The sequence below is a fragment of the Dipodomys ordii genome, unplaced genomic scaffold (assembly GCF_000151885.1).
Source record: "Dipodomys ordii isolate 6190 unplaced genomic scaffold, Dord_2.0 Scaffold80, whole genome shotgun sequence".
Taxonomy (NCBI): Eukaryota; Metazoa; Chordata; class Mammalia; order Rodentia; family Heteromyidae; genus Dipodomys; species Dipodomys ordii.
Window position 1 is genome coordinate 3562339 of NW_012267296.1, and position 8030 is coordinate 3570368.

At 32.5% G+C, this 8030-nt stretch overlaps 1 pseudogene; it reads left to right on the forward strand.

The window, feature by feature from the left end:
- Positions 1–252: 252 nt before the first annotated feature.
- LOC105992135 overlaps positions 253–8030 on the forward strand; it is a 77614-nt pseudogene continuing 69836 nt past the window's right edge.

The window sequence follows — 8030 nt, forward strand, 5'->3', positions numbered from 1 at the left end:
AGTTGTTTTTATCAAAATAGACCATACATTTACCATTTGGAACATATCATTAAACAATAAAATAACCCCATAAGCAATGTCATAGTGCGTTATTTATGGAAACAAAATAAAAAATAAAATCTTTATTGACAACTATAACAATAAGTTAAAGAACACAAAAAGAAGTATACTGATATTGTAATGGTACTTGTTATTTACTTCTAGTCCTAGTTCAGCAAAGACAAAAAGAAGTTTGATAGAAAATATAAAAGTATGAGGATGCTACAGAAACTGTTCATTGAACGAACCAAACGTTTCCAAGACTTGCAGGTAAATGGTGATTAACAGGTAGGATTAGTGAGGCAGGAGGCACCAAGTGAAGGTGAAATCTCGATTTTTCTCATACTGCTTTTGTTCTGTAATTAAAACTCACTTTTCTAAGGAATAAGTTTAGAAACAGATTGTTCCTCATTGCAATTTTCACCAAAAATATGGGTCCAGGGAAGCATTAGTTCACACATTTGAAGGGGCTGAGAATGTGTCCTGAGAGTGGTCTTGCCCACCCTAGACTTATATTTGCCAGAAATTATGTGAGGTAGAGAAAAATCTTTTCCTACCATTTAGAAAACAAACTTTTCAAGAGCAGTAAAAAAAAAACAACAGAAATGGTGCAGAAATGAATATGAAATTTGTTGAATTTACCTATGACTTCCAGGATATTGTTCTGCAGGAACGTTGATGGGTCATATATTTCACTAGAAAGCCACAAGCGTGGTATATCTTTTCATTGGTGTGTTTATTTTGGCAATTCGTTTTCTTACAGGCCCTTCATTCAAACTATCTAAAGCTGTACTTATAATGAGAATCTCGCATCTAATTGTTAATAGAAATAGTACAATTTGTCTCTATATTTAAGATCACAATTGTCTATCATCTTGATATTTCCATAGTTCTATTTTATCATTTAGTCACTGTTAAATGACTGAAACTCACACAATGTAGCAGCATCGCAAATTGCAAGAATCTTTCAAACACATAAACAACTTATGTGGAATGGACTTAAATCATTACATACACACACAAATATACACATACACATAACCAGAACTGTAGCAACAATAACATTCGAATTATTATTTCTGTACAAATTTTCTAGCTGGGTGCTGTTGGTTTATGCTTGTAGTAACAGCTACTCAGGAGGATGAGGATCACAGTTCAAAGCCACCCCAGGTCAGCAAAGTTTGTGAGAATCTTATCTCCAATTAAACACCAGAAAACCAGAAGTGGTACCGTGGCTCAAAGTGGTAGAGTGCTAGCCTTGAGCAAAGTAGCTCATGGACAGAGCCCAGATCCCGAGTTCAAGCCCCACAACAACAACAGAAAGAAAGAAAGAAAGAAAGAAAGAAAGAAAGAAAGAAAGAAAGAAAGAAAGAAAGAAAGAAAGAAAGAAAGAAAGAAAGAAAGAAAGAAAGAAAAAGAAGGAAGGAAAGGAAGGAAGGAAGGAAGAAAGAAAGAAAGAAAGAAAGAAAGGAAGAAAGAAAGAAAGAAAGAAAGAAAGAAAGGAAGAAAGAAAGGAAGAAAGAAAGAAAGAAAGGAAGGAAGAAAGAAAGGAAGAAAGAAAGGAAGAAAGAAAGAAAGAAAGAAAGAAAGAAGGAAGGAAAGGAAGGAAGGAAGAAAGAAAGAAAGAAAGAAAGAAAGAAGGAAAGAAGGAAAAGAATGAGAAAGAAAGAAAGAAAGAGAAAGAAAGAACGAAAGAATGAAAGAAAGAATGAAAGAAAGAGAAAGAAAGGAAAAACGAAAGAAAGAAAGAAAGGAAGGAAGAACAAAAGAAAGAAAGAAAAGAAAATCATAAATTAAAAATTCTGATTAAGTTTCTCCTCTGTCAAACTTCTGCTTTTAAATTGGATTTTTGTATAATTCCTGTCATTCTTCTACATATTTGTCTTAGAATTCCTACGTTCTCTTACCTTTGGAAGATAATTGTTTTTAGAAACTGTAAATAGTTAAAATAATATCCCCAGATTTGTAACTTTTCTAAACAAAACAGTGCATGTATATTATGTGAACATCTTTACTCTAACTTGGCTTTGAGACTTATTGTCATTCCTCCCTACTCTAACATGCTGAAAAATAATATCTGAAAAAGGTAGATGGAGGCTCAATGCTGTGTTATCAAAGAAGCAGCTTCATTCTAGCAGCATCCATTCTTGTTAAGTCTAGCACTGTTAATGTGGGAGGTTATTTGATACAGTTTATATTCAAAAATGATGTAAGTAGAGAATTGGTACTGAAGTTATGGCATCAGCAGAAAGAAACTGTGATGTAGTTTATACATGTCAATGAAGTAAAGGCTTGCTCTTGTTCTACAGCAAATAAAATACAAAATTTCCAACGTTAGTACTCTTAACAGTCCTGGTGAGTAGAGCCCATCAGCTACGTTTTCTGTGCACTTATCACAGATAGTACTCTGATATCAACCTCTATTACAGCATTAAATATAAATGCTTAGTCAACACCCTACTATGATTTTTCCAAGAATAAAGAAGACAAATATTTTATACAGGAAAATCATGAGCTCAACATGTATGTGTTCATAAGCTTATGGTAAAATTTGATTTTCCTTAATTATTTTAAAATTTGAAATATGATACATTGTGAAAAGAAACCATTCTTTTACTGGAAAGAATCGTGATCTGAATTCAATGAAATTATATTCTTATCATTAGCATATTTTATACTGATTCCTTTGGGGAAAATTACTTAATTTAAACCTTAGTTTCCATACAAATCAAATGCAGTTGTTGACTCAATCTTTAATATCCATTTGTATCTCATAATTTATTAAGAAAAAGTGAAATTTTGATGGATATAGATTTTATTTCTGACACAAAACTTTACAACTATACTAATTACTTTAATCATTTTAGACTAGTTCATAATATATTTGGTCCTCTGTTTCTTATCTATGAGTACAATATCATCTAAATCCTAGAAATATTTAGAGTTAAATTTCATTTAGTAGCATAAAGGTATTGACAAAAAATAGGTGTTCTATTCACATAGAGAAAAAAAAGCCAGAGAAAAGGAGAGAGAAATGTAAATGTGCTTCATTGTGTGCCTACTATTATTTAAATGGTTTGTCTTTCTTGAAATAATATGACACTAGTATGACCATAAACATAATTCCCCTAACTTTATTTTAGGGAATTAATGAAGTCAATATCTCCTAGTTAATGTCTTTAAAATTTTTTATTAATTTTTTAATTGTCAAGGTGATGTACAGAGGAGTAACAGTTACATAAGTAAAAAGTATGTTTCTTGTCAAACTTGTTACTCCTTCCCTCATTTTTCTCCTACTTTCACTTCCTCCACCCCCACTCCCAAAGTCATACAGATCATTTCCAACATATTGTCTTGTGTATATCGCTGTTGCATTGGATCCCCCCTTGTCTTTTTTCTCACAAATCTGTGGCTCCCCTTCCAGAATCAAATACAGTGACAACAGAGGATATACTATAGGGGGAAGAACATAAAAGAAATACACATAGTACATTAAAAACAACAACAAAAATCCTTCTTGTGTCCAAGTCTATGAATGCATTTCACATAGCGTCATCTTATATGGCCATATGCACATAGCTATTGAGCTATTCTGCTCATCTGCTAAGATTATCCTAGATGTATACTAATTATTGCAAATAAGGGAAACCATGGGACCTATGTTTCTTTGGGTCTGGCTTACTCCACTTAGTATGTTTTTTTTCTATATTTTTCCACTTCCTTACAAATGGGGCAATATCATTCTTTCTGACGGAAGCATAGAATTCCACTGTGTGTGTGTGTGTGTGTGTGTGTGTGTGTGTGTGTGTGTGTGCATCACATGTTGATCCATTCATCTACTGAGGGGCATCTGGGTTGGTTTAATCTGCGATACTTTATTTATTTATTTAATTTATTTTTTTGGTCGGTCAGGGTGCCTGAACTCTGGGCCTCGGTGCTATCACCCAGCTCTTCAGCTCAAGGCTAGTGCTCTACCACTTGATCAACAGCACCACTTCCATTTTTTTTCTGCTTATGTGGTGTTGAGGGATCCAATCCAGGGCCTCATGCATTAAAGGTAAGCACTCTACTACTGAGCCAACTTCCCAGCCCTTATGTGAGATTTTTAAAAGCTTATATTTCTTAGGAAACAAAAAATCAAAGGTGCCTTTTTCCATTCAGTAGGGAAAGCAAGGATGTGACTTTGGTAGCACTAATAGAAACTACTTGACGGCCAGACTTTTCTGGATAGCCAAAGTAGCATTAAATATATGGTTCAATTATTTGTAATTACAGGGACTCTAGAACAATGTTATATACAATCTGAGGATTATACACGTTTTCTAGAGTACATAGATTTGCTTCAAATATTTTAACCATGCTATTATTCTATTTTGGTCTGAGATCTAAAACACTTTATAGAGGAAGCCATTTGCATCCATCTATCACTGAATTAGATGCTTCTTCTCTGTAACCACATAACATCCCTAAAATGAAAGGGCATAATACCCATATTTACTACTGCATGTTCGGTGTCTAAATATGTTTTTAATATAATTTAGAGAATATTTTGTAAGTAAAAACCAAATGTAGATGACATAGATATGAACATAAATACATTAAGATATTTTTGCTCATCATTTTAAAACTGCATGGTGAGATAAATTTCAATTTTCTTCTTTTTATCTAAAAAGGATGCTGATAAAAAGTTATTTGTCACTGTAAAGGAGTATATAACAATGGAAAAAGAACTTAGGTAGGTAGACAGCACAAAGAATTTCAACTAATCACTGGAGCATGTGGAGGGGAAGAGGAATATGCAAGTTTTGTCCAATTGTTTATATTTTCTGAGCTTTACTTTCCCAATCTATAAAAAGAAGATACAGATGAACTATTACTTTTATTCTCTAAAAGGTTTCATTTGTGACTTCAGATCTTATTATGATGTAAAATATTTTGAAAATAAAAATGATGAAAATCAAATTATCGATTTGTAAATAATCTTAAATTTTAAATAATTAAACAAAACAATATTTAAAATATAATTTGTATAATTATAATTTTGTATAATTGTAACAGAATGATCCTTAATGATTTTATGAAAAGCCAAGATGCCAGCGGATCATACTTGTAATCATAACCACTAAGAATGCTGAGATCTGACTATTGCAGTTTTAAACTAGCCTAGGAATGATATTACTATCTCCAATTAATCACAAAAAGACAAGGCTAGCATTGAACAAAAATGAACTCAAGGACAACACTCAAGCCTTGAGTTCAAGACCCAGGACTGGCACACAAACACACACACACACACACACACACACACACACACACACACACAAACACACACATAAATTGTATAAGGAAAATTTTCTGAGAACCAAGGAAAAGAATACCAGAATGTTTATCGAGAATGTTTGAATTAGTAACCAATCAAGAGAATCTACGCTTTCACAAAAAAAAAAAAAAAAAAAAGAATCTATGCTTTAAATTTTAGGAAAATGTGATAGGTCAATGAAAAAAATATTTAAAGGGTAATAGCTACTAGAAATTTTACACATAAAGAAATATTTCAGCTGGTCACAATTCAGTGAAAATGACAGAAAGATACTTATCCATGAACTCCCCTATCATTTCCCTAGACCATATACTTCCTTACGTCTCTTATTTTTAAAATTATTTCTATCAACAAATATTGTTTTGTCAACCTCCCAACATTTCAACTAATAGTGAAGGCTTAGATTATTCATTCTGGTCACAAATGAAGTTATATTACAGATACAAATACCAAAAAAAGTTTCTGAATTAGATATTTTGATCTTTTAAAGAATAAATTATAAAACGTGCAACTCTTTGCTAGTTTATCAATTACTATTATACAAGGAACATGTTCTCATCCAGAAATTATATCTATTTTACTAGGAACTCGCAGTTACTTATTTGTAAGAAATATTCCTCTAAATAGAATGTTAAATCAATTATTGATATGTATTTCTCCAAAAAATGTTAAATCAATAAATTATTCATTGTTAATTGATTTTTTATAAACCAAGCAATGAGACTTTAAATTTTAGACAACCTAATAGAGTATAATATTTCTCTCAATGTTTTTCCGATGGGGATATAAGAAATCAGGAAAACATGCAAATTTAAACATTCAAATTCAACTTGTATTTTCTGAAAGGTCAAATAATATGAATATAAACCTCAGTGATTAATATTTTTATTCTTCCTGCATGTAGTGTCAACAGATACATTTTCTGATTTTACATATGCAATTGTATAATTCACAGTGATTAATAAGACCAAAAATACATTTATGTTGTTAACTAAATAAAAAATAACTGGTATTTGAGCTAATCTCATATTTAGTCTCCCCAATCTGACATGTCTATTTCTATATCCCACAATTTTCACACTCCATATTGTTGATAAGTTTTCTGCCAAATACAAACCTTCTGTTTTCCCTCTCATATTCAAAAAGAAATCCAAAGCCAATACTTTAAAATTTTACCATTTAACATTTTGTTATTCACATTGATATTATTAATGAAATAGAACTTGCAAAAAGGTTTACTCAAAATATTTATTAATTAGTTTTCTTTTAAGACATGAGTCAATCAGAAACACTCACCAGTAGCAGCTTACATTCTAAAATATATCTCTAAACTGAATCTCTGGAAATTTTAATTTAGAAAAGGTCAGACAAGTCATTAAGAAACAAATTTCATTTACTTTGAATCAGAAAATTGTATCTGTCAGCAAGAACTAGTAGTAAGAACGTTTCTGGGATAAAGATATGAGTAAGTGTTCTGAGAAAGATGATGCATATCAAGCTTAAAGGAATCACATACTGTCATAAGACTGTGGTATAAGATAATAAAGATGAATGTAATATGAGATAAAACCATAATGATGAACAGAGAGCAAGAAAATGAACTTTCTTGTGTATAATATTATGCAAATATTCCTTCATTCTGTAAAATACAGGAAAGCATTGAAATTGGATGTTTAATCTACTAATGGAATTGCTATAGGGTGACTTTAAAGGCCCAATATACTAAAAGCTTGTTCCCTTGAGTGTGTACAAATTTAAAGAAGAAGGACCTATCCCAATCTCTGTGTCTCACACTTGTGATTTTAGCTACCATGGAGGCTGAGAAAAAATGATTGTGTTTTGAGGTCAATCTAGATACAAAAGTTTTCTTTTTTTTGTTTGGTCCGGTTGTGGGGCCTGAACTCTGGGCCTGAGCACTGTCCCTCAACTCTTCATCTCAAGGCTAGTGCCCTACCAGGTGAGCCACAGCGCCACTTCCAGCTTTTTCCTTTTTTGCTTATGTGGTGCTGAGGAATCGAACCCAGGGCCTCAGGCATGCAAGGCAAACGCTCTACCACTGTGCCAATTTCCCAGACCGATACAAAAGTTTTAAGACCTCTACTCAAATAATAGCTGTGTGTGCAATCCTGTCATCTCAAGCTATACTTGGGTAGCTGACATTTGGAATATTTTGTTTCAGGCCAGAAATGTCCTGTCTTGGTTGTGACTAGGATGCAGTGAGCATCAGAGGGGATACATGAAAGGACAAGTTAACCTTCCACGGTATATCTCCATCAATTCACTTCCTTCAAAGAGACGTCTCTAAATATATTGGAATAATTTAACCATGAAATTGACTAAACTATATAATAAATATTACAAAATATTGATGAAAGTCAAGAAGAGACAGAGACAGAGGCAGAGAACTCTCATAGATTAGAATTATTAACTCTTATAATTCGTATAATATGATTCACGTTTTCAATACAATCTTCATTCAAAATACCAATTAATTTCTATAAAAATAGAAATAAAATAATAGGAAAAAAGAAGCCTCAAATCTTTAGGGGCTGGGAACGTGGCTCAGTGGTAGAGAGCTTGCCTTGCATGCATGAGGCCCTGGGTTCAATTCCTCAGCACCACATAAGCAAAAAGAAAAAAGCCGGAAGTGGCGCTATGGCTCAAGTGGTAG